Source organism: Neodiprion lecontei, chromosome 2, assembly GCF_021901455.1.
Source record: "Neodiprion lecontei isolate iyNeoLeco1 chromosome 2, iyNeoLeco1.1, whole genome shotgun sequence".
NCBI lineage: Eukaryota > Metazoa > Arthropoda > Insecta > Hymenoptera > Diprionidae > Neodiprion > Neodiprion lecontei.
Genome location: NC_060261.1, coordinates 41,858,564 through 41,883,835, shown reverse-complemented (window position 1 = coordinate 41,883,835; position 25,272 = coordinate 41,858,564). Strand labels below are relative to the sequence as shown.

At 42.2% G+C, this 25,272-nt stretch overlaps 1 protein-coding gene across 1 annotated transcript in view; it reads right to left on the bottom strand.

Annotated features, from left to right (window-relative positions):
• Positions 1 to 25,272, bottom strand: part of LOC107225933 — a 64,956-nt gene that overhangs the window by 17,231 nt on the left and 22,453 nt on the right. The gene's annotated exons all lie outside the window — the stretch shown is intronic.

Here is a 25,272-nt window from a genome sequence, read left to right as displayed (position 1 = left end):
ACATCGAGCACTGTTAAATCGGTAATATCGTTTACCAAACGATGGAGGATTTGAGCCTGATCGTTAGAATAGCTCCCAAATTATCCCACGATGATCGGCTCAATGGATGCAGGAATAAAGTCAATGATATATTCATTCCTGTTTCAATCATTTTTGCGCAAGTTAGCCGATCACGAAAGCTGCTGGTAGATTTATTCGAATAGGAATTTTTTACCCGTAAAACTCCAGTTAATTCCATGAATTTTGAAGCACCGGGCTGTTTTTTTCCCCAAAAGAATTCTCGACTCCTCCTCAGTTTCATCACATAGAAAAATTGTCGTTGGATTACCGTTGAAACTACTTTATAGAGGAATCCAAAATTGTGGGATAGATATTTCCATGAATTGGTTGATTATCTTTGCGCTCGGCGGATCGGAGTTTGATTATCTTGGTCGACGGGGCGGCGAATGCAGCGAGACTAGCTAGTTGCAGCCTAGATGCGCTTCCGCTCGCTTGAACTGATAACTTGATGAAAAATTGAGATCAGTGGCTGCATCTCGGTTGGAAATAAATTGAGTTTTGAACCGTGAGTAACGAGCTAATTGGTTTGAGTTATACCCTGGAGCCTTGACCGAGTTCCCCTTGGGTATACTTGCACAGGTATATGTGTAAGGTATTTCCCTCCGTTATAGGGAATTTAACCAATTACCTCTTTCCGCATGCACACTTCTTAACGATACAACGTCGTTATAACGATGCAGAAGAGCGATGTAGACTTTCGATATCCAGCCAATAAGCGGATTAGGGATGAATGTTATTGAGCAAAGGTTAGAAAGACAGAAAAATCGACCCAAAAAAAAAAAAAAAATCTGCAACATTATCGTTTGCGTCTAACGACGATAGCTGTTATAATTTGAGATTTCGCGTGTCTTTTTCAGAGAATTTCCAGCGATTTTAATGAACGAGTAAAATGAGTGCAAAGACATTAGAATTTTATAAAAAAAACATCAGAGTCTAATCGTTTAGAAGCTTTCAAGTATAAACCCTTTTCTGAAATTGTTGATATCTTTGCGAGTGTTATTCGAATTGCATCAGATTCGTTATCGCATCACATACGGTATAAATATTTAATTACATAATTCGTGTCGAGCATCATTGGCATTTTCGAACGTACAGTTTTCTCTTTTCTCAGCTTTCGATTCATACGGTGAGTCCCGTTTATCCCGAAGATCCTTAATTCGGGTCTCGCCTAAAATAGCATCCGATGCGAATAAACAATTTCTGCACATTTTCTCCCCGCAGATTGCAGCCGATGGTTTTACGCAGAAAACGGTGGACAGTAATAAGGGTAAAGGACCGCACAAGGAAGTTGGGCATAAAAATTTCCACCCCGATGCAGGGAGTGCAGGCAGTATCCTGTTCCACATTCTCTTACTCCTCGAAGGATGCTTCCGCCCACTGTTTACTGTGCTCTAGTCTCCCGTCTGCATCCTGGATGCGCACGCGGGTTCAGCTTGGCGGTTTCAGCACCTACTTCAGCGAGTTTCTTACCTCTGTTGAGCGGGTCGTGGTTTCGCTCCTTAATTTTTACGACGCTAGACACTCCCGAGTATCGCCCATTCCCCGGAACTACATTTCCTTATACGATACTCGAGACGCGGGACGCAGCGATTACCGTTAAGCTTCTAGGTTTTTTCATTTTTTCCCATGGCTGTGAATCGGGTGACTGGAATCAACCCTTTACATTTTTTAGCAATTTTAATACGTAAACGATGTGGGTGGAAAATTACTCGAGTTTCGTGAAATTGAACCCCGCGGAGCCTCCGGGATACTAAATATTAATGAATTAAGGGGGGTAGGCATCGCGACAAATTGCGAAGTTTTTTGTTTCGATTTTTTTTTCTTACATTTTGTTACTACTATACATATACATATACAATAATATTAGGCAGTCTCTTCCAAACATTTCGGCGCGAGTAAAACTGAAAAATTCGCAAAATTGAGCTCGGAGGGACGGGAAAGGCTTTTGAAAAATGTGGTAAAAATTCAATTTGCCTTTATAAACTACTAAAAAAATATACGCAATTTTTTTTATTTCTGAGTTGTTTGTCACATATTTGTCGATGACAATCAGTGGTATTCGTAAAAAAAAAATATGAAGAATAAGGAATGATACTGAAAATTGAAGACAAACGTTTTCTCTAAACGATAACTCGAGAACGCGGTAAGACATCACCTTGTTCTTGTTATTTTTAAATGAAGACACAAACTTTCTCTAAGAAGCGAATCAACGTCTGTGTCGAAAACAGTTTTTATTATTGTTGTTATCACAACAAATGTCATTTATTTTTCAATTTTTTTCAAATTTTAGCCGCCATTTTTTTATTTACCATGTTCCTTGAAATAGTTTAGGTTCAGCCTGTACAGGAATATTCCCTGTGGAGAATGGTGCTTGAAAATTGTCGAAAGCACTAACCATTGACTGGGAATCGTGGCAATAAGGAATCAACGCATGAGACGCGTGGTCTTCTTTATACGCCCAAATCACTCTTAAATATTTATATTTTTAAAACTTTCATCACTGAATTTTTCGGCCGATTTTCACGTGTCTTAATGAACAACAAATTTTTCCCGATACTGACAGGCCAACTTTGAACACCGTTATTTGTAGCCTGATCGTTTCAGCGGGTTATATAACCGGGGAGCTTTTCCGACATGGGATTGAAGAAAGTGAGGGAAAAGCTGGTGTTCTCGATATTGAGAAAATAAGGAGCTTGATTCCGTTCTAATGGCAGCCCGCGAACTGCTCTCTCTCAAAATAGCTTTTCAAACTTTTATTTTCTTTTTTTAAGCTTCCGTATGTGTGCCATCCCGGATTGTCCAGAAGTGAGTAGTAAGCACGGCCGGAGTTGTGGCTCCAATAACGAAAGTAACGAAAAGCTTGCAAAGTTGCACAGTTTAACTTTTTGCACCGTACGTTGCGGGTTTTTTTTTTTTTTTCTCCCTGCGATCTTATTAAATCGGCCTTTCAGCGAATTGCGAGACAAAGTTCACTCGTTTCTGCAAAAGACGATTCGGCGGTTCGGCAATTTCAACGTTACACCTGAAGCACCGCTTGCGAGCTTTTTGAAATCTTAAACGTATTATCGTATTATAATTAACGATACTGCATAAAGGGAAGAGGTGATCCGTTTCTGTCATCAAATTTACCGCTCAGTTCCTGCCTGCGCTAATATCTGAAAAATGTTAATGAAATTTTTTATACGTCGGTGCATCAAAGGGTTAAAAAAAATATCGTGTATACTCGCGGCTCGAAAATTCAGAAATATCCGCGTTTCTCTTTAGCAGCTTCAACACTTCCTCTTCAGGTTACAACCCTTCGGAGTTTTTGCTTCGGCGTTTGAGCCATTTCCGGCAATTTTGTATTTGGCTCTTGACCCACGCGATTCAGCTTAGTTTCCGGCCTCCGGGCACGAATTCTCATTTTTTATTCACCCGGCGGTACGTTGCTCGAGGAACGTATCAAAGCTCCGAGTTCAACCGAGCTTTTTTGACTCTTCGTAACGTTTGTCAGTTTTCAAATCAGCTACGTGTCTCGGCATAAATTTCAGCTTTCGCTTTTCGGCCGTTTATAAACGTACCCGAAGTACGAGGTACCGACAAACTACAGATCCCACGGTGAGGGCTTATGGATGAATACCCTGGTGAAAATTTCTACTAGTACGAATTTTCAGGGAAATTAGAACATTTCGTATTATTTCGTACAAAATTGTAAATATGCAAAGTTTTTCCTAGAGAATTGTCAATTTTTTATTTCTTTATTGTAAACGCTTGTAGATTTCTTACTGAAAAAAATATAAACTTTCATGAAAATCTACAAGTTTTTTTTATGAAAAACTGTGTAAAAGATTGTACAAAACGTTCCAATATCCGTAAAAGTACGGAAAAAATCGTAGAATTTTCATTTTCACCAGGGTGAAAGCAGAAGTTTTTGCTCTGCAGGTAGTAGCTTCATTACTAATATACGCTTGATCTTCGAAAATTCCAAGAGTGCAAATATGTGTAAGACGCGTTTCCGGGATTTCGGTTCAGGCACAAAATATCGCCGCGTCTTCGGCTCTCGTCACCTTGGCAAAGTGAATAAGTTAGCAAGTTAGTTTCCGAGTTGACAAGTTAGTAAGCTGCAGATTTCCTCTCCAACTGTAACAGATCTTCCTGGCATACATTAGCCGCAATTGAATGTGAGCTTGGTATAATAAGTAGAAGAGCGGGATTACGCACGTTTGCAAATTACGGATTTACGGGTACGATATAGGTATAATACGTACGCAGTTATTTGGCGCGATAAGACGGGACAAGAGGATTTATACCAGCTGGTTTTATTGTCAACCATGCAACACGGGTCGGCTCTATCAGCGATCTCGACTCCTTATCGCTCCGCCATGCAGGAATTTCCGACATACCAGTCCAACAAGCATAACAATAAGAATCCATAAGCAATTTGTTGTAACTTCACACAGTTTTCCTTATATAGGATTACGTAGTTTTATACAGGCATTGTACTGGCAACGATAATTTTCATCATTTCGGCTGACAGTGCGATTGTTCTTTTTTGCATAAAGTTTACCGTGGATTGATCGTGCTGAGAAGACCTCGATCCGCCATTGATGTATGGTAAAACATTCAGCACTGATCAGGAACGCCGTCCATCTCATTATCGTATAAAATATATTTAGACACGTCTCACCTTTCCAAATTGGAAAGCCTTGTCGATGTCTAAAGTCCACTGCATATAAGTGACACTTATTGACAGTGCAGTGAATGGAAGGTTCTCAAGTACTTGTAATAGCAGCTTTATTTCCAGTTTTTCTTTTAATTTCACCTCGCTGATCCGTGGACGTTTGATATATCGTGTGCTTTAAATATTCGGTTGAAATTGAACGATAAAAAAGATGAGTTACGAAGCACGTTTTGTGCAATAATTCACTTCTCAGACGGTTATCGATGCAGGTGATTTTTGAAACTACGAAAAATCGGCATCACCGCCTCTGCTGCTATTCCATACTGAAAATAGACCACCATCTCACCGTCGGTCGAATTCGTCGTAATATCGAAATATGGTTACAAATAGCGTCGAGACTCACCTTTCCGACCACTTTGTTCGTTCATATAAAAGAGACATATCATTTTTCCGCTTGATTAACTAAACGTGAAACGAGAAACCAACCAGGCTACGTGACCTTGATCGTGTCAAAGTCAAGGTGTCCCGAGTGTCGGGGTGTAGAAGATCATCATCATCATCATCGTCATCGTCATCGTCATCGTCATCGTCATCGTCATGACCATTAGCGTCGGCCAGCGGTTAGCGCAATCGCGTGAACGCGTGTAGCGAGACTCACTGTTATCAGATACTGATTAGTGGAATGAATATTCAGAGACGTGCAGGGAGAGTCTCATGCATTCGTAATTAATTCATCGTTGCGAGGACACGTCGAGTAAGGTGACACTGAGGATGTTAGGCGGGCAGGTAGAGCACGCTTTTCGTTTTCGTTTTCGTCGTCATCGTCGCATGCCTGACGTGTCATTTCCATGTGATAATTTTCGTCCGTGCATACGACGCGACGGTAGAATAAAGTAGTAGTACGAAATACACGTGGAGGACATGTGAGCAACGGGAAAAGCGCGTGTACACATACACTCAGAATTTGCATGTCAAGCGTACATATCGCATAAAATATGTACATTGTTGATAGATCAGCATTTGAATACACATAATAGATATGTTCGAAGTGTAAACACCGGCGGACTGGAAACAATTTTGCCAGTCTTGTTTGCGGCTCGATTGCGAGATCGTTTCATCGTTTTAGCACGGTTATGGTGATTGGTACTGACAATGTGAGGAAAATCCTTTCTCAAACAAACTCTGTTCTGCGCGACTTTGAAAAACGACGTCGACATTCCGATCAACGTCAAAAGGAACAAAAAGAATAGGAGGTTGGACAGAAAATGTTGTTTCATTTTTAGAAAAAGCATTCACTCTAACATCATTTAGCGACCTTGTAATCTACCATGTCTGTTTGGTAGATGGGTTTTTCTACTTAACCCGTAAGTGGGTCTTTTCCGTGTCAATTCAATAAATAAATAAATTATAAGCAGAGTGCGCAGAGTCACGTTGCACGACACGTGTGTAGTACAGGATCCGCTGCGTGTGTTTTTTTATTTATTTTCCCGTCACCTTTTCTCACGTTATCGTTAGATGAAAAACAACCAGAACGAGAGAGCAGCTTTTGTCATTCAACTGCGACGCTCACCAGGCCGGCAGACAATGCAATTAATTCGACCTGCAGAGGTGAGGAAGCTTCTCCATGCTGTCCTCACAATCAGATCATCGGCTGAATTCCCTCCCCAGCTATCGAACCCTCAGTAATATCCTGTCATCCTTTTTCTTTCTTTCAATTGTTGTTTCTGGATCCTCTGCAGATTTTTCCGATAAAGAAGACCAGGATATTATTATCCCGAGGGAGTTGACCTGGTAAACTGAAACTGGACAACAACACCGTGCTCCGGAAATCCGTAATCGATCCTGCATCGAGTCTATAGCGTTTTTTTTTTTTTTAACCGAGAAAATTCTTTCACGGATGGATGTATTTTGCCGGTGTTCTAGATCTTATCATTGCGTGTATCTAATCGGGAGTTGAGTTCGTACGAAGGTTTGATGAGCGAGGTATGGAATCCGGTTAAACTTGAGGGTTTCGTCGTCGCGCAAGTCAACTTACTTACCCGACAGATATATATCCTCATTCTCGTCTTTGGTGTAACTTGCCAAGGGAATACGAAGCGAGCATACGTCGCTCGACGTTGTTATTTCAGTGGTACGTATACACGTTAGCCGCAGAGACGTCCGATATCTCATCCTTCGAAAACGCCAAGCTCGTCTTCTCGTCTAATGGAGAGAGTAACGTAAGCACCAGCTTTCAGCTGGGCACGCGTAAGACGCGCCAGAGACGAAGATTGGGTGCGACGGGTGGTTCCTCAGGAATCAGGTCACAGAGGAGACGAGATATCCTTTTACGAATTTCAGTCGACGTGAGAATTTCGGTCCAATTTTTACCGCGGTCCAACGTTATTATACTCATGGCAAAAAGGTGGACGAAAATCGATTGACTATTCAACGTCGTGCCGCTGTTGGTCTCAAGAGAGCGTCAATGATGATTCGGAAAATTGACTTTGAAAGAAAGTATAAGTGTGAAAAGCCGGGGGCGTTCGGCGGATACAAACCGTAATGTAGGCGGTAATATGACACCCGTAAAAAATGAAAAATAAAACGTACATGGACGCGAATATGGGGAGAGAGGATAGAGGCGTATGGTTTTTTTTTTTTTCTCTTCGATGATGGATGTGGAGGCAGTATTGTTATGGGACACGATGCGACGCCACACTCTGCAAGGACAATTTAAATTCAGATAAAACCGCGCTCCCTCGTAATCTTGTGGGTGATATATATTCATAAGCCTCGAGGTCTCTCTTGGCTGTTGCATCGTAATTATTTAGTCCCGGCAACTAACTAACCGAATTATTACACGTTGCCCGAGGCGCGGTGAACGAATGTCAAAGTCCATCCAGCAAGTTACACTCGCGACTTTGGACCACGCGAGTACGAAAACTTGGCAGGCTCACTTTGACACGACATCCGAAGTCTCGTCAAAAGGCAAATTCGGGACTGCAGGAGGAACGAGGATAAGCTTGGCTCGAGGGTGGTTTCGGGTTTGCATGCAGAATAGCTTTGAACGGTTTACGGAGGTTTGGTTACATCAGACTCAAACGCGCCTTCCAGGCATCAGGCAGCAATGAAGCTCCGAATGGTAATGACTGTACCCGCCCGCGTGGATTAATTATCACTGTTTATAACACGAACTACTGTTAATACTGCGGTAAGAGGGAGAAAGGGCCGTCAAGACACCACCGTCAAGAGTAGGTATAATTAACCAGTGGCTGTAGCAACAAACTCAGGTGTCTGTACCGGGTCTAAGGTGTTGGGTTTCTAGACTGACATCGAAAGCCTTCCCCGGGATTCCGTTCATCTAGTTACGGGCTGAAAAATGAATAAGGTTGAAAACCGATTCCTCGTATTGGTTGTACGAGTTTTGTCGAGGTCGATTTTATCGATTGACGAGGGGCTTAACCTTCGTGCTACGACATACGTGGCTCTGGTGCTGCCTTACTGCATACAAAACCGCAATCTGATTCCGACTTTGACAAATGGATTGACTGAAGGTTGTCAAAAAGAAACCATTTCATAAATGATCTTTCTTACGGTGTAACAGCGTTTCTTTTCATCGCACTACTCGACGCATCGGTCAGAGTCACAGTCAGTGCATGGAAGCAAATCTAACAAGCTACGGGTTCTTCGCAACGTGTCGAGGAGATGAAAGGTGCTTGGATTTCTATGTCGCAATGTTTTATCGGGGTAATGGCGATGGTTCAGGGGGTAAAATGAGAAGAAAAACGCGTAACGCGTGAGGTGTGGAGCACGTTTTGACCAGTAACCGGGTTTCTCTTGAAACTGAACACAGGCGTTACCAAGTGGCTGAATTCACCTCAATCCGAGATGTGTGAGAACACACATGTCGATACGTTGGCGAATGAGACGCGGTGAAGTACGTCGAGGAATCTGGTATTCCGCGAAAGATGGACGCGCGAAAATGCCGACACTTTGCAATTCAAGAATGCGTGTAACACACGTTCCGTTTCTTCGACGGCGTTCGGACGCCGATCGATCAATCATCAAAGCTCGGACATATAACTCACCCGCTTTTATCACCAGCAGACAGTAGAACGTTACGGTGAGTTTCTCTCTTTGAAATTTCACACGTCAAATTAGAAGCCGGTATCCCCGATCCACTGTCCTCTCTGATCAATTCTCCAAAGGTTCGTACATTGTGAAAGAGACTTCAGGATTCGCGGTGTGAGTACGATCGTCACATGTTATCCTCGCGTTCCAATCCCTCAGAGAGAATTATTTCGTGCCTAATTCCGAGGCTGATCCGGATCAAACTTTGACAACTCGGATCTTGCTGATTGCGAATTCGAAGATCATTTTGCGTCAGGTTACAGACATGATTAGGCGAAATAATCCGACGACCGGTTCTGAAAAGACGAAACGGCCAATTATCCGCAGCAGCGTCAAACTGCACAGCGATTAGCGAGCAAATTGACGATGGCGAAGGAATCTGAGCAAACACATCAAAACTTCTGAGATCCTTGCTGCAAGATTCTTGGATAAACAGAGTGGTCCAAGTTAGTTCGCGACGTTGGATCTGAGCTTGGTATAGGGCATGACCAAGTTTGCTTGATACATTCAGCGGTCGACGAGACGGGCCAAAGTTCGCTCTAATGAATGTGCTGTATAATGCATGCCGTGCGATATCTCATTGGCGGAAGATCACGGAAGTTTCGTTTCAATTTTGGACACGCAAGGAGTGTCCGCGTCGATATCTCCACATATCAAATCCGGAGAACTTACTCGATTAAATTTTTCGCCAACATTTCCTCTTCCCCATCTCACGCTGATATATGCCTGTAAAAAGTAAGAAAAGTTACGGATTTTTTCACTCTTCTTTTCACCTCCAAATATCGACAGTGTACCTCTTCGAAGTCGACATTGACACGTTCTTGAAAAACTTTTCATCTTCCTTCTACTGCGGTTTTTATCGTATTCGTTCCAATGACAAAAACTTTCCTCAGGGCTTGCGAGTCGCGGGAAAAAGATGATTTTGTCTCGAAAATCGGTCTCAATGTGAGAAATACGAGTTAAAGAAAGGTCGAACGTTTTTAGCTTTCCACTTTTTTCCCAGCGCCCGACAAAGGCATTCAAAGAAATTACCAACAGCTCGAGAAAGCAGCAGTTCGCACTGAATTTTTCATTGCAACACAAGCATGAGAGGCCCGATCGAGTCCTGATCGATCCTTTCTCGAACGACATTGAACGGCCACCCTCGGATTGCTTGGCCGGGGTTGAAATGGATGAATTCCAATGCTCGAAGGAGGGGAAATACTTGGGTAGAAAAGAGCCTAATCCGAAATTCCGCAAATTTGTGAATTAATTAACAGGCGCAAGAGCCGTATTCAAATCCCCAGGACAGCCAGGCGGCGGCTGAATTAGAAGCAAATTTGCAAAGAGGAAGGATTCAGAGAATGCGAGCGAATCCGTCGATCTTCCTTATCTCAGATCCTCCGAGGAATCGTTCCGAGATTCGATTCTCCATGTCCTTAATTTCGAAGGAACAGCGAGTGGCCTACAGGAGCCTTTGCTTCCGCTTTCGTAGGTATTCCCAGGTCACAAGGCATTTATCTCGAGTCACGAAGCGTGCGCAAGTAGGTACGGATCGAGGATAGACTGCAGCACAAACTCGGGGGAACGCGGCGATGCGCAAGTGAGAGGAAAGCCTCTGAATATTCCAGTGGATATAAATTATTGCCAGAGAATTCGCGTGCTCGTACATAAAAAGCGTCAATATTTTAGAATTTCCATCTCCATTTTAAGTGCTTTATATGCACCTATAGCATACCTAAATTGTCAATTGACGGGAAGATAGACGGCTAAACCAAATCCTTTTTAGCCGTGTGAACAAGTCTTCGTAACTCATACGTTTAGTCAGGCAAGGTTTCACGTGAAAAAATTTCTGAATACTCGAGTTTTTAAGCGACTCGAATAACGGTAAGGAATAAAGAGATTTATAATTAGAATTCCAATCTAATGTTCTATGTAGCTCCAAAACACATATAATATATATATATATTAGTGGGATTAGATATGAGTGTAATTTAATTTATCGATGTACTGTGACAAGGATAATTGATCGAACGTAGAGAAGCACGAGAGTGACATCGACCTTACAGGTTTTCGTTATTTAACAGCGATTACAGGCAACCACCCCGAAGACTTATAAAGCCACGTTGCAGCACCCTTTGAGTGATGAAATTGGCAGGCTTGTTATAAAAGCTCAAAGAACCGGCCACTCGCTGTGCAGGATAGCTATTCTCGGCCCTGTCGAGCAGTAGCAGAGGACAAGCAAAAAGAAAAAAATCATTGAAGGAAGAGAAAGAGAAGTAACAAAAACACAAAGTGAAGACTGGAGAGAAAAACGCTTATACGTAATACTCGTAGCTAACGTCTTGGACTGGGTAATTTCGTTATTCATCGGTAATGGGCTTAATTGCAAGTGGCGCAGTACTGGCCCATTTATTACAGCATCGTACAGTCGTTGGTTGCAGGTTCTTCAGTATGATACGAGCTTCAATTACCGAGAGCCGGCTGCCGTTAGGATGCAATTTTAATACCAGCTATAAACAGTGAAAACGCTTCACCAGACTATTCGAATGGGTTTAAATTGATTTTAATCCACAATTCTTTCATGCCTGTATGCGCAGATTTTCTCTACAAAGAACGGAAGTGCAGAGGATCCAATAAGATCGGGCTACCATTGGGCTTCCGTACTTTGGCATCTTACGTCGATGGTCGGATTATCGGCAACGATTTTGAATTTCCATAAGATTACACTTTTTTCTTCTTTTTTTTTCGAGCAACCGAAGCCATCGGTGAAACTCGTAAAGTGCATTGAACAGACTTCAGTCACAATGTCTGATTGAAACCCGGCTTAAAGTAGACTATAATACTACAGAACACAATTGCGTAACGGAAGCTCGCCGCGGATTCGAGCTGATTTGTTATTCTGGCATAAAGGAGGCTGGAGGAACTGGAGAGCTGGAGTATAAAATGAGGGTATGAGTTGAGGCTGCTAAATGGGGCGTAATGAAATGTCAAGCGACGAAATAACGCGTGCATCTCCTCCACCTTCCGATCTTTGAACACTAATCGGCACCTGATTCAAACTGCTGTTTTTGAAACTATTGACCAGGTGCGTGATCACGTATGGATGTGGAACGGATCGGTAATTAATCTATAAAGTTCACGAAGAGGATGGCGAATTCCACGTCGCTAACGACAACGACTTTCCCGTACCTACAACCGTCACGCACTGAATTTTTGACCCTGCTATCGCAAAGGTTGAAGTTTACTACAAGAGAGGAAAGACACTTTGAGCAAATGGTGCTTCTATGAGCGTCAAAGCGAAAAGGGCCGGATTATGTCTTTGTACGGAAGGAAAATCAATCTACTACAACCTCGGAGATGATCGTTTTTCATTCCCATGTGAAAGCTAGTACCCTAGTGGATTCTACTCACGCTCCGTGGCAGTAGAATTGTCACTAATATTCCCGCAGTGGAAGCAAAACTTGTTAAAAATAAACGTCGGATCTAGAAAAAGCTTTTGCTGATCGGTGAAGCCGAAGATTTTGCGTCGATCATCAACCACCGACACGATACATCCTTCCCTCTGAATCGTGCAGACAGTATCTAATGGCATAGGGGAGCGATCGTTAGAGTGAAAAGCTCAAGTCAGGCGCTAATAAATTTCTGCTTAGAGAAAGTTGCGCGGTGATGCTGTGAGCTCTAATTTCTATCCACCTTCGTTCCTTTGTTTACCTTTCCTAAATAGTTTGTTCCCCCTCCTTAGGACGATCCAATCTTTCGGAGAACACGTAGATTCGCGAAATTTCAACCGTTGGTGCACAAAGTGGAGGATGTCTCGCGTTTCCGTCTTCAAGGTTGCGGGTTTCGCGTCCGTCACGTGGCTTGGTGATAAACGGGTATTAATTGAAACAAGGGAAAAAGCAAGAAAGGGCTCGCGTCCTTCAGGGCGTGTATCCGCTCCCGAGGGAATTGAATTCAAGAAACGGCAGGCGCAAGTTCGAATTTCTCGCACTGTGCGGTTCGCTTCCCATCTTGGTCACGTAATAATGTGATGTGGTAGAGTCAGCAGATTACCTCCGTTTGTCGACATTCTCTTTCTTAGTTCTTCCGCCCTTTGGTCACAAGTTACGTAATCTGAGATCGAAAAGACCTTCTGCACGCTCTCACAAAGCTCTTCGAGCTTCCTTATTTCGCAGAATATGTTGATGGAATAATTTGCTTTGCCGGGCGCGCTTTACGCGATCGGCAAAGGCTTTTTGGTAGGTGACTGAAGAATTAATTCACTTTACGTACACCTTAATGTGATTCGTAGAAAGTTTTCATCTTTACTTGATCTTGCGAACGGCGGTCGAGAGATTTCATTCTTAGAATATAAGCTTCCAGCACAGTAATAACAGACAGAAATAAAAGAGGTTATGCAGTGGAATTGAGAAGAGTCTCCGGTTTTGTGGCCATAAAAAATTAATACTTTCCAGTATTATGATAAGGTGGAAAAATTTTACGAGAAATATACCAACATGTTGTAATATTACGATGGCGGTCATAAGAAGATTCAAGTATTGAAAAATTTATTATACACAATAAAGGAATTCGAACTCATTGGCGGATTAAAAGTCATACTTTTTACACGATTGTTATCCGATGCATAATGGTCGTCACAAACCGTCCAGTTAATCAAGGAATGCCAAAAAATTAAAAAATGATCCTTCCATCATTGTCACGTAGCGTTTTTCATCGTAAATTATTCACCGTAGTTAAATTTCGAAATCGTACATTCAGCGGAAAAAAATGAATCCACGTAATCTAATTCAATTCACGCCACGTTTGTAATCACGGCTCTCCGTAGATTAGCAGAAGGAGAATTTTCGCACGCTAATACTCGTACGTGAAAATCGTACGATAAATATCTTTTACCATTCGAAACGCGATATGCGATTTGTCCAAAGTAAACTTTTGATTTCGCGGCAAATTGCGAAAAGGAGAATTTCACGATTCTGTATACGCGGCGGAATATTCGTTTCTTGCACGTGGAGACCCGGCGGCGCCTAGCGTCGCGACGGCAGCCTTGAACTCCAGGCACCACTGCTCTTGGTTCTGAACTACACTGGGTCTCCAGCTCGATCGAAGGCCATGGCTACCGCCTGCATGTGGCTCTGGCTGACAATCAGAGGCTATTTCATCCAGCAGTGAATAATTCGGGGATTAAAAAGGCGAGTCACCATCCGCCGGATTACCCGCAGAGTAACTCGACTCATTAGCGAGTCAGGATTTCGTTCAGACCCTAAAAGAACTTTGAATATTTTCAGACAAGTTTCACGCCGTTAAGGAAAGCGCGGCTTTGAGTTCATCGAGTCCCGATCAGCCAACTCGATTAGCTCACTTTCAACGGGGTTCCCCACCAACAAAGGGAACGTTCAGCGGGATCTCTGTCGCAATGCGGAACTCCCGGTAATTCCCGGAGAGAGACTGACGGCTAGACTTCTATTTAATTAACGTATTTAATACGACGATGATGGGGTTCGACGAGGCTGTCACACGGAGTTATTATATCCCTGTGATCAGGTCAAAGGTGACATTTGCACTGCAATTCTCAGCAGTCAGACATCTTCACCATCTTCATTCACAGCATAAATCTAATTTCCAGACTTCAAAGTACTCCAAAAGAATTCCGATTACCTCGAAACGACGAATGGAACACGTTTCAAATCTTTCTGACCAATCGTAAGCTTCTTGTATTTAAGCTTGAATAATCCGTTTCACAATCGCAAATCCCACCGCTGTCACCATTTTAAGTACAGAAAATTCACGCTCCAGAATCAACGTCGCGTACCATGAACAAGCGGTAATTACCTATAACTTTCGTACCGTTAACTTATCCGCATGCACCGGAGGGTGAAAATAGCTTTCGGAAAGCGAACAATGGTCCCGGAGGTCAACGAAAAAGAAAATGTGAGATTCTATCTCCCGGCTTGAAGATGTATAGCCCGGAGTTGGCCAGCTGCCCGATGCACTTGACCCCGTGTCCTCGGGTGACCCGAGGAGCTCACCCAGGGTCAACCTTATGCTCGTCGATTTTTCTACCAGTTAGCAACACCGATTACATCGTCGTCCATGACTAGATTTTCCATCATTACAGAAGTACGTAACATGTAATAAGACTCGATTTGTTGTTGGTTTGTGGATTTATCGACACCATTAACCGAACTCTTCTACTCTTCTACTTCACTCAACGGCGATTATACTGGCGAAAAAAATCGCAAGTCGCAGGCATAAAATGGGAAACGGATATTGAAAAATTAACGGAGCCATCTCGACGCTTCCGAACCTATTTCCGAAGGGGCTGAAATTTCGTATGATAAAATGAGAAGAAAATTTTGTTTCGACGCCGAGAGAATTTGATCAACCGAACACGCATGTTTTTTTTTTTTTTTACAGGGGAACGCCGAGTTTTCTTTTGCTGAAATTTCTCGCTGTCACGACGATGATAAAAAAAAACAAAAACAGTCAACTTTACTGCAAAAGAAATAAAGATAATAAAAATCGTAGATTCTAGAAAGTTTTTCAATACATCATTTTCAAGAATCGTGAAGCTGATATTCTCGACAGAAATTCACCAAATCTAATTCGAAGTTCATCGCCGCAGCGATTAACGTAAACTTTTCCTTACTTCTACGAATGTCTGATTGAAGTACGTAGTTTTCAACGTTTCAATTCTCTACCTTGCGGAGCTTGGAAATGAAGTTTCGCGATGTTCGAAAAACTCCGTAGTCCGCATCGTTTAAAATTCATTCAGAAGATTCTTACGCAGCATAGGAATTCGATGCGACAAAATTCACCAGCGAAACGGAAGGTGATTAGAATCAGTATTTTTCCCCCCATCGCACAGATTTTTTCCCGACGAGATTATTCAGCCTCGTTTCTTTTCCATCCTAAAATTCGACAAAACATTTCTGATCCCTCAAGGATTACGTAATATTATTCAAATGTCAGTAATTTCCTTAGCCTTTCAATCCACTTGATCGACCATTCATCGGTTCATCACAGCCGGTCAGCAAATGGAACATCCGACATTTCGGGCTGAACGTAATTACATAACTTCCCACCTGGGAGAGTAGAAGGTAATCTTTTTTTATTGTAAGGCATTATGCAACTCGGTTGAAGTGATTTACATTTATGAAAATGTAGGAGAAATTTTTCTCTGCTCGTTGACGCGTGTATATTTCTTTACGAGGCGATGAAAATTTCGCAGACAAGTAAGATTGTACGTTTGTCTTGAAAACTTGCGCACATTCCTCACTTCGATTATATATTTCACTCCTTAATCCCGTCTGCAAGACTTTCGCGAGAGAAAATTTCAACTCGCATAAATTTCTGTTTTCCGCACCTCCACATACGCTGCACATCTCCAGGGGTTCGGTAATATTAATTTAACAAATGAGCGAGGAAAAGCGATATAAATACGGATTCCGAGTGCCACAACGCCGATTGGTATTCCCAGATTACGTGGCTGGCCGGTGGCCAAATCTCTTTTATCTCATATCCTTTCTCCGCCCGGCTTTCTTTTCATTTTTCCTACAATTTCACCCGGCGGCGTTGGTCGTTTTTGAACCTTTTTCTCATCCCCAGCAAAGATAACGCCCCGAAGACTTCAATGCAAACTCCCGGCTCCAGCGGGCACGAAGATAATAAATTCTTGAAAATTATTATTAGCTAAGTGAAAATGGTAAAGTAAACAGACTCGTAAACTCTACAGCGAGTAGAAGAAAATTACTCGCCGTTTTACGGTTAGTAATCGTCTCTCGATGCAGTCTCTTGCCTATGTAATAAAATTTGCCGCAGCTGCATCTAGACGCAAAAATGCAAAATCACAAATTTATCACCCCTCATCGCTTATTCGCTGCTCGTTTCGAGTGTTCAGCGAAGTATGGAGTAGTTTTATAGGACAAGTTACTAAAGCAAGGAATGAGTCGAGCTCAGCGAACTTTAGTGGTGGCTAGAATAATCAATGCTTCGATCAATCGAGTCCAAAAACAAAATAAACGAACACGACTCGAATCAATCGGTGAAAATTAATCGATCAATCGATTATTTGATATTTTTTTTAATGAAACGTTGCGTATGAAACCAAAATTTCATTAATTTCAGTACGTAGTCTATTAAACAGCTCAAAAGTTTTTTGATAATTTACAGTTTCATTGAAAGTATTTAGTCTTCACTTACTTAATAATCAAGACAATGATAATAATTCATACTTTGATCATCCAAATCGATATTGTATTGCATCGTTAATGGGAGTAAAAATGAAAAATCCATTGTGAAGAAAAAAAAATCAAGTACCGGTCGATTAAACGGGAAAAAATAATCGATTATTTTTGGTCGTTCTTACTTCGAACAGCCGTCAGGAGTTCTCTGTTGGACAACATTGAGCGCAGGTTCTCGACATTTAACCAAATACTCCAATTTCTTGACGTCTCGCGGCACTGACCTTAACATCATTTCTCCACTCTAATATTATCGCACCGGCTGGCAATGGCACGGATGATAAGGCCGAGTTTGATACGTGACAATATTTAATATATGGAGTTTATTTTCGCCTACGCGTCGGCGTATGCATCTGGTTCACGGTGACTGCAGGCCACGGTTTGTCGGGTCGATCGTTAGCAGAGGCGACGGTTTAACACAGAATTCTTTTTCTACTAGCCACCCATCAACGACTCACGGTGTCGTATCGTAAATCGATCTAAACCGATCGTAAAATTATTTCCTGAATTGTGTGCGAGATTCGCGTACGTAGAGATGACATACCGAGTGTTAATTACGGTTATTAAACGACCGCTGCTGTCAAATTTTGTGTTTTATTCCGACAGTCTGATTAAACGCACCCTTTCGTCGGGTTTCTACCCACCCGACGCCTACAATTACGTTTCAAACACGACACGGGATTTAAACCTGTAAAAAAAAACAAACAAAGAGAACAGGAAACAAATTGGAAACTGACGATACCATCTCGAGTTTTATACAGTATATGAGAATAATTCTGTTCAATAACTTCTAGAAACGTGAGATTAGCTGCCATTCGCAAATCCGCCCACTATACTCGTATTTTTCCAATGTTTTTCTGGATTTGCACGTTGATTGGGTATACTAAGAGGAAAGAAAAAAAAAACGTATCGCTGCCGAAATCTCTCGGGAAACAAAGTTTTCCTTGACTAGCCACGCGTTACAGGGACAGTGAGTGTAAAAGAAAAAAAAAAAAAAAAAAAAACGGAGTAAACGAGGAAAAACTTACAAATTACTCGAAATTTCTAAGTACGTTCAACTTTGACCCAGGATTATATTAAGTTACCGGTTTAGACATCCTTCAGTCTTTGCAGAAAATCTTATTTGCCATAGAATTTTCCGTATTATAGGTGGTGCCTGCCTCATAGAACGTGTAATAAAAATTGTGACTACGTAAGATAAACGTGAGCGAGAAAAATTGAGCAGGATGAAGAGGCTAAGGATTCAATCCCGATGTAAAAACGCTACGGATAATATGTATACATATGTATAAGCACATCGTCGATCGATCCACCTTCCAAAGCGGTGTCGCCTCAGTAATCATTTCAACTAGAACGACACCCACCCACATTCAAATTCTCGTTAAATCGGGGGAAATCCTGCGTTAATAATGACCCTTTACGTAGATCGTTGCATCTCACGTGTCGGTTTATTTCACCCCGATAACGTGAAAGCTACGACGTTTTTTATTCAGCCTCAAAATTTTAGGCGTTCTAAAGGGTGGTTCGACACTTTTTCGGGATTTCGCGTTTCGACGAATGGCGTGAAATTGAGCAATTGACATTTTTTTTTTCTCAAACTCTCGTTTACGCTTTACAGTAACTCTGAATGTTGTGGAAAAAAATCATAACTGAATTAAGATTTTTCAATGGAAAAAGTCTTCGAAGAAGTTCGCTAGTTTATGGAAATTCAATGAAGAAGCTCAAGATTTGAAACAGTCTTACTGAAATATAAAATGATCGATTGAAATTTTGAGCTATACACACACACACGTACATGTATATATTTGGAACATATATTATATGACGAACTCGTTGACAAACGATTAGACATTATATCGTCTTCCGAAACGTAATGAGTGCGAGATATCGAACTTCATGTACCGATAGAGTGTGTGAAAAATTTAGCAATACCGTCTGAGAGGATACGAATGAAAAACGTGCCGCTGAATGACGAATGGGAAATAATCTTTTCTGTGTCGAGTCTGAGCTCGGTGTTACAGAGAGTCCATGGCTTCTTTGCCGGCGATCACGTAACTCGCGTTGACTGTGTGAACGGAGAGACGCTTAGGGAATTCTAAAAGTACGTATCTAGGTATGAGAAAGGAGAATAGGAGGAGAATAAGAACACCGCAGCTTTTCCAGCCAGTAGGTGGAAGCTTTCGCTGGAAGTCGATATCCGCCAATTGGTCGAGACGCGTTAAGAGGGAGAGGAGGAATTAAACTTTCGTCGGATCACATCGCGCGATTGACTTTTCTAGTCCGGGACGAAATTCAAATCTCGTGCCTAGTATGAATGGTTCTTCTTTTTACCTTTCAGAGTCCCAGGGCTCGACTCGTAGCGAAAGATCAGGTCGGATTCGACTAGCTATGAATAATTGAGCTCCATCTCGTAGGGTGAAATTAACCCCCAGAACGAATTCCGCAGCTCCAAATCCCGCATCACACTCTTAATAATGGTCCTGCACTCACCCTCCACAGTTATTCTACCGATCCTGAGCACATCTTTAATAAGGTACAATGCCCGTAACACGTGACCTTGGTCGTAAATGTGGCGTAGCGTTGAGATACATTTACATAGGTGGTGCTCACGTACGTCCTCCGCTACGTTGCGTTTTACGTTACATTTGTCTGAGCGCCTGCCTCGTTGCGTAATGGCCCTTTTACCCAAATCCTCGTTTCCATCGTCGTTCCTCGAGAATGATACCTGCCTCGATTTCAAGTCACACGCGCCTGCAGAGAAGTTGCGTCATCGAATTTTGTTGTAAGAGCTTTGTAGCGTACCTGAATAAGTTTTCCCTTTTTTTTTTCAAATTAGTTCAGGGGACAAAAAGTAAAATTACCACACGATAGAAAGATCAGAATATCGAAATATCGAAGAGTCAAAAGTCTGATTAGTAGAATTTTGCAATATAGAAAGGCACAGCATGATACGACGCTCACTATTAACCCTAGTCGCTTGCATGGGGGTCCAGTTGACCCCAGAACCGACTTTGGCAAACAACGTTTGAAAAAACGTGCATGTATTGCATATCGTTTCACTTTTTCTACTTCAAGATTTTCCCCCAAATCCTTCAACGTTTTTTGCTAAAACTAAAATTGGAGTCTATTTCTGAATTGTTATATTTTTGTCTCAGAATTTTGTTTAATTCGTATCCTAATGTTGTGTAGAGTAATAACGTTCCAAAGTTCGCTGGTTTCTGGGTAACCCCGTGTAAGTAATGTGGAAGTTTCCGTAGGTGTAAGTGACTAGGGTTAAAAAATGCTCGTCTCCAAAGTGACAACGTTGAAAGGCGTATCTCTTTTTAAAACCATATGTCTTCTTATATCGTAACTCTGGCGATATTTTTTTCTTAATAGTGGTCAATGGAACCATTGACTTTTCGAAATAAGTAAGAATGTATCGAGTCAAACCATTCGATCGGCAGAATCCTGAATTTTCTGTACTTTGACTTGCAGGTGCATTTTAAAATTCTATGAGGTAAAGAATTTTTTCATCTTAGAAAACTCGATGTCGTAATTCTTCTATCGTGCTCATTCGTCTATTCACTGGATTCTGCAGTTCATACAAAGAATCTCTTTCACCGAAGAAAGAGGTGCACATCTGTCGGACTGGATAACGGGGATTACAGGGAAATTCTGCATTCATTCAATTATACCCGTGACCTGTAAAAACGTATAATTATACATACCCACGCGAATTTCTACGTCAGCATCAGCCGTTGGTGACGCGCGTAAGGGTTGTAAACCTGTTTTTACGTCTGCAAACTCGTTCACCGCGGATTCATGATTACGCGATAAGTTTGCCAGGACCATTCCAATGTTAGTCCGGCACGTTTTTCTCTAGATTTTCACCGCTTCCAGTTCAACAACTTCCAGCAATTCTTGTCGCTTACTTTCCCACTTTTGACAAAAGTTAAAACGAGCGTATATAGCACCGTGCGTCTTTAATCAATAATTGTTTAAAATCCTAAGTAATATTTTGAACACACTCCTCTCATCGAGTTCAATTTGAAAGCTCATAGTAAATCGGGACAGTGATTTCTCTTCGAGAGACATTAATTTCCATTTGTCAGGACATCAAGACTTGTCATATCACGTAAAACTTTTCTGTGACGTTCGGAATCCATTGTGCACGAGGCGATAATTGAAACGATTTTTCACGCTTTCGGTCCCGAATTTTTATCTTCGTATATAAAGTTTGACAAATGATGATTTTCGAACTGCCAATAAGAAGAGGCAAATTGTCAATGTGAGAATGGATCTCGTGACTGTCGGTGAGGCAGGTGATCGTACGCACACGTCGCACATACTTCTCATGGACACGTGGAAAATGTGAAACAGTATTTTTTCCAGATACTTTGACATGGTCGCTGACCAAGGAAGATAAGTATACGTGTATTGACGGCTCGCGAGTTACTTGAGTATGATTGATCAAGTCATCACTCGTGTGGGGAGGAGTAGCAGTAATCCTGAGGAAAAGGAAAACGCCGAGAAATCGAATTTGCGCAACATTTCCTCAAGCTTATGAAACGCAAACACCTTATCCAACAACTTGTTATCAATGTTTTTGGTGTTGTAATAATTTAATTACGACCCTTGACAAGTGTCGTAAGATTATACTGACGCTGAGTAAGGCAAAATTAATTTCATAAAGTCTGAACCCTAATCTACGTTGGTGATTTGTTGACAATATTTCCAATATATGTAATCACAACGCGGTCGAACCTTTATTTGGGAATTGTTTATCAATTCAACTCAGATCGAAGGGTTTACCGACTGGCGTCAGTGATCATTCACAAATGGATTCGATTTTTATTTGGCTTTCATCACCTCATCTCATTCCCACCCTCGAATCAGATTTATGTACATATCCTACGTGTACGCAATTCCAGCCACAATAATTCTCAAGGGATAAAAACCCACGCGTCAGTACCTTCGGTCTGGTTATTTTGCCAGTTCGCACAACCCTCATCCGGCCGGATTGAATCAGGTAGTTACGGCATGAAATCAAAGCCGTGAAACACGGCAAAACGTGATGAGAAAAGTACTGCTGATACTGAATGGATCACGTTTTTTTGGTAAATATTTCAAAGGTATTGGTGGGACACTGTTTTTACGCGAGTGTTGAAGACAGGCTGTGAAGGCACCCGCGGGCTTCGGGTATTTTTGTAAAACAAGAATTTCATTAGATGTTATTATACACGTAGGTATTCTACGTGTTTTCTCGTATTTTGTCAAAAAAAATAAATAAAAAAAATTTTATTTCCATCGCTTGCGGATATATTTTGGGAAAGGATTTCAGCGCAATAATACACAAACGGAGGGTAGCTCCTTGCGGCATATATTATCTGATATACGTAACGCCTCGAGATTGATTACTCAATATCAAAACCGTGACAAAAGGAACAGGGGTGATATACGTCTGCTGGATAGCAGCTCGGCGAACTTGTAACGTGCGTCGATAAGGATAAAATTGGCATGATCAATAAGCGAGTTACGTAAGGTCTGGAATCGTTTTAGGGGCGCTGGGCATTAATATGTAACTTGTTATTCGTGTCCTTGGCCCTTTCTCTGACTTTCTAAAGAAAGTATAATAGTGACCAAGGACTAAGAACAATTTCAATTCAAGTTCGCGACGATTGATCATCGACGGAAGCACGCAAACACGTAATCCCTTTAAATAATTGACGTCTTTTCGGATATCCGGAATAAGTTTAGACGTTTCGTCCATTATTTTTTATACTTCGATCGTTACGCTTGCTGGCAGCATACAAGCTGTACGACGTGTATACGTATTCGACAGAGGATAATGTGACCGCACATAATATTAGCTTTCAGACTGCACAAATAATGGAACCAGCAGAAATGTTACACGCACATATGTATACCTATATATAAGTGGTACGCAATGTACGTGGAAAAGTTTGTATCCACTTTGGGTTTCAGATTGCATGTGTCAATTCATATACATATATGTACGTACCAAATGCACTAGAGACGGTCTGCACTCGTGGTGACGGCAAAGTATAGTGACAAAAAATATACAGCTTCGGATTGCAGCTATCTGTGTGACATACTTGTATACTCAATGTATACAGACTCAAGCATGATCGCCGAATTGTATTGGACGACGCCTCAACTCAGGGTCGATTTTCCGAGTTCGAATATATATTTAACTGGCTACACTTTTTGCAAACTTCACTCTCCAGACGAAGGCCTTCAGGGCCTTCAGTGTGCATCGCGAAAGTCGGCGCCGAAAAAAGGAACACTCTGAAGAAGCGAGTCCGCAGTACATAGACAATCTCCCGCGACTCTAGCTCATCTCTAATATGACATGTGGGCACAGACACACGGCACACGGGCAAATGGATAAGCTGTACTGTATACAAATATAATAACGTCGCGAGATGGCCAAACGAGACCAGTCGATCATACGATATTGACTTGCCGCAACAGACTCATACTATTGTAATCTTTCTATATCACGACCGTGACGAATTTATGGGATCAGGTACGAGGCAGCCAGTTATCATCTACATCTACGTATTTACCAAGTCGTTGCGGCTCGATGCAAACGAACAAATATCCATCCAAGCGTGTAACCAGCCGGTCACACTGGAACCACGCTGGAACTTATTGGTATCCAATCGTAAAAGTAAGAGAGAAAAACTTTGCTCAATCAGTGAATCGTTTTCTTGCATCTGTTGTTCTCTGGGCGTTTGTAGCCTTCGGATTTTCCTGAAAGGAATGATAACATCCAGGCCCGTTACGTTACTGGCAACAGCACTTACGTTTTTCCTTGGTGAAGTTGACCTGATCCGAGTGAGTTTATGCAATCCAAAGAATTATACGTAGAATTGAATAGAATTGCGCACGGTGAGTTTTGCGCTACGAGATAAGATGTTACGTGGATCGTTATCCTGTGAAGTTATTTCAGTGACAATGGAATCAGCGAGGCATTCCTTGTCGTTGATAACGATTGTAAATGTGCAGACAGCCTGCTACATTCATGAGACGAAAGTGATGCGACAATGGCTTTGACTTGGACAAGAGCAGGTGTGCAAACGTCAGTCGCCCGTTACGTCGTGCATTATACCTACGCAGGTATAACCGTTGCTACGGATACGTTGGACAGCCCTAACCTACAATGTGAATCTTCGTGTTATCAGTCAAGCGAGTATCAGCACCAGCCGACAATGTTGTCCCGCACACATCGATTCAGCTTATGTGCTCTACGGGCTCATCACGTTGAGCTGCGAGGATTTCTAGCCGGAATGTATCACGCGATGGAATCTATCCGTGGAAGTCGACATGGTTAGCCGCGTTGTGTTCACTCAGATATCCAATACCAATGCCGCCTTAAGGAATTGCCCATCGTAAGTATACTCGCCATGTGCCAAGAAGCAACACGTTCGATTCCAGCAGAGGATATTTCGGAATTTAGTTTCGACTGTCCGCGGATGTGTGGAAAACCTCTTTACAGGAATGTGTCATGATCGGAGAGTAGGAACACCAGCCACCAATCAATCCGCGGCATGAATGTAGCGGCTCAAGGTACGCAGCGGCTTATATTTGCGACTCTTGGTCTGTCCGAGGATCAATTTTCACAAAATCGGAGTAATCGTTAGGCGGTGTAAGGTATTGGATTATCGATAAGCACCGAAAGGGGATGACGCAACACACGATGGTGCGCGGCCGTTGACCGGAAAACGCCCACGTTAGACCCCCATAATCCGATGTTTCGTAATTGCTCGATGACGCGGAGTTAAGACCAATGGCTTCGTCTCATAACATGTTTCCCCTCTCCTGACGTAAGTATGCACAAATTGTTTGTGACTATGCGTAAACAGCTTTCATCGCAGCTTTAACATCCCCTCAATCCGATATCGGGCAAGCAAAGTAACCAAAGGTGTAGGAGAGTGGTTTGATGATATTACGGAAGGATATTTCTCGTTAAATTTTTCACGTCATTTCGCACAGTGCGAAACGTACTCAAAGGACTTCTGACCAATTGGCAAACCCGAATTTAAACATCGTGAACCCTGCGGTCAGGCGTTCAGTCGCTTCCGGATGATCCTGCGAGTCCTTCTGAACCCTGCGCGGCCCTTGACTCGACCAGTTCACTGCTTATAATATACCTGCAGTCTTTGAGAGCTCAGTCTTAATGCTTGTTTTAAAAAGTGAGCCGAAACGCCAACC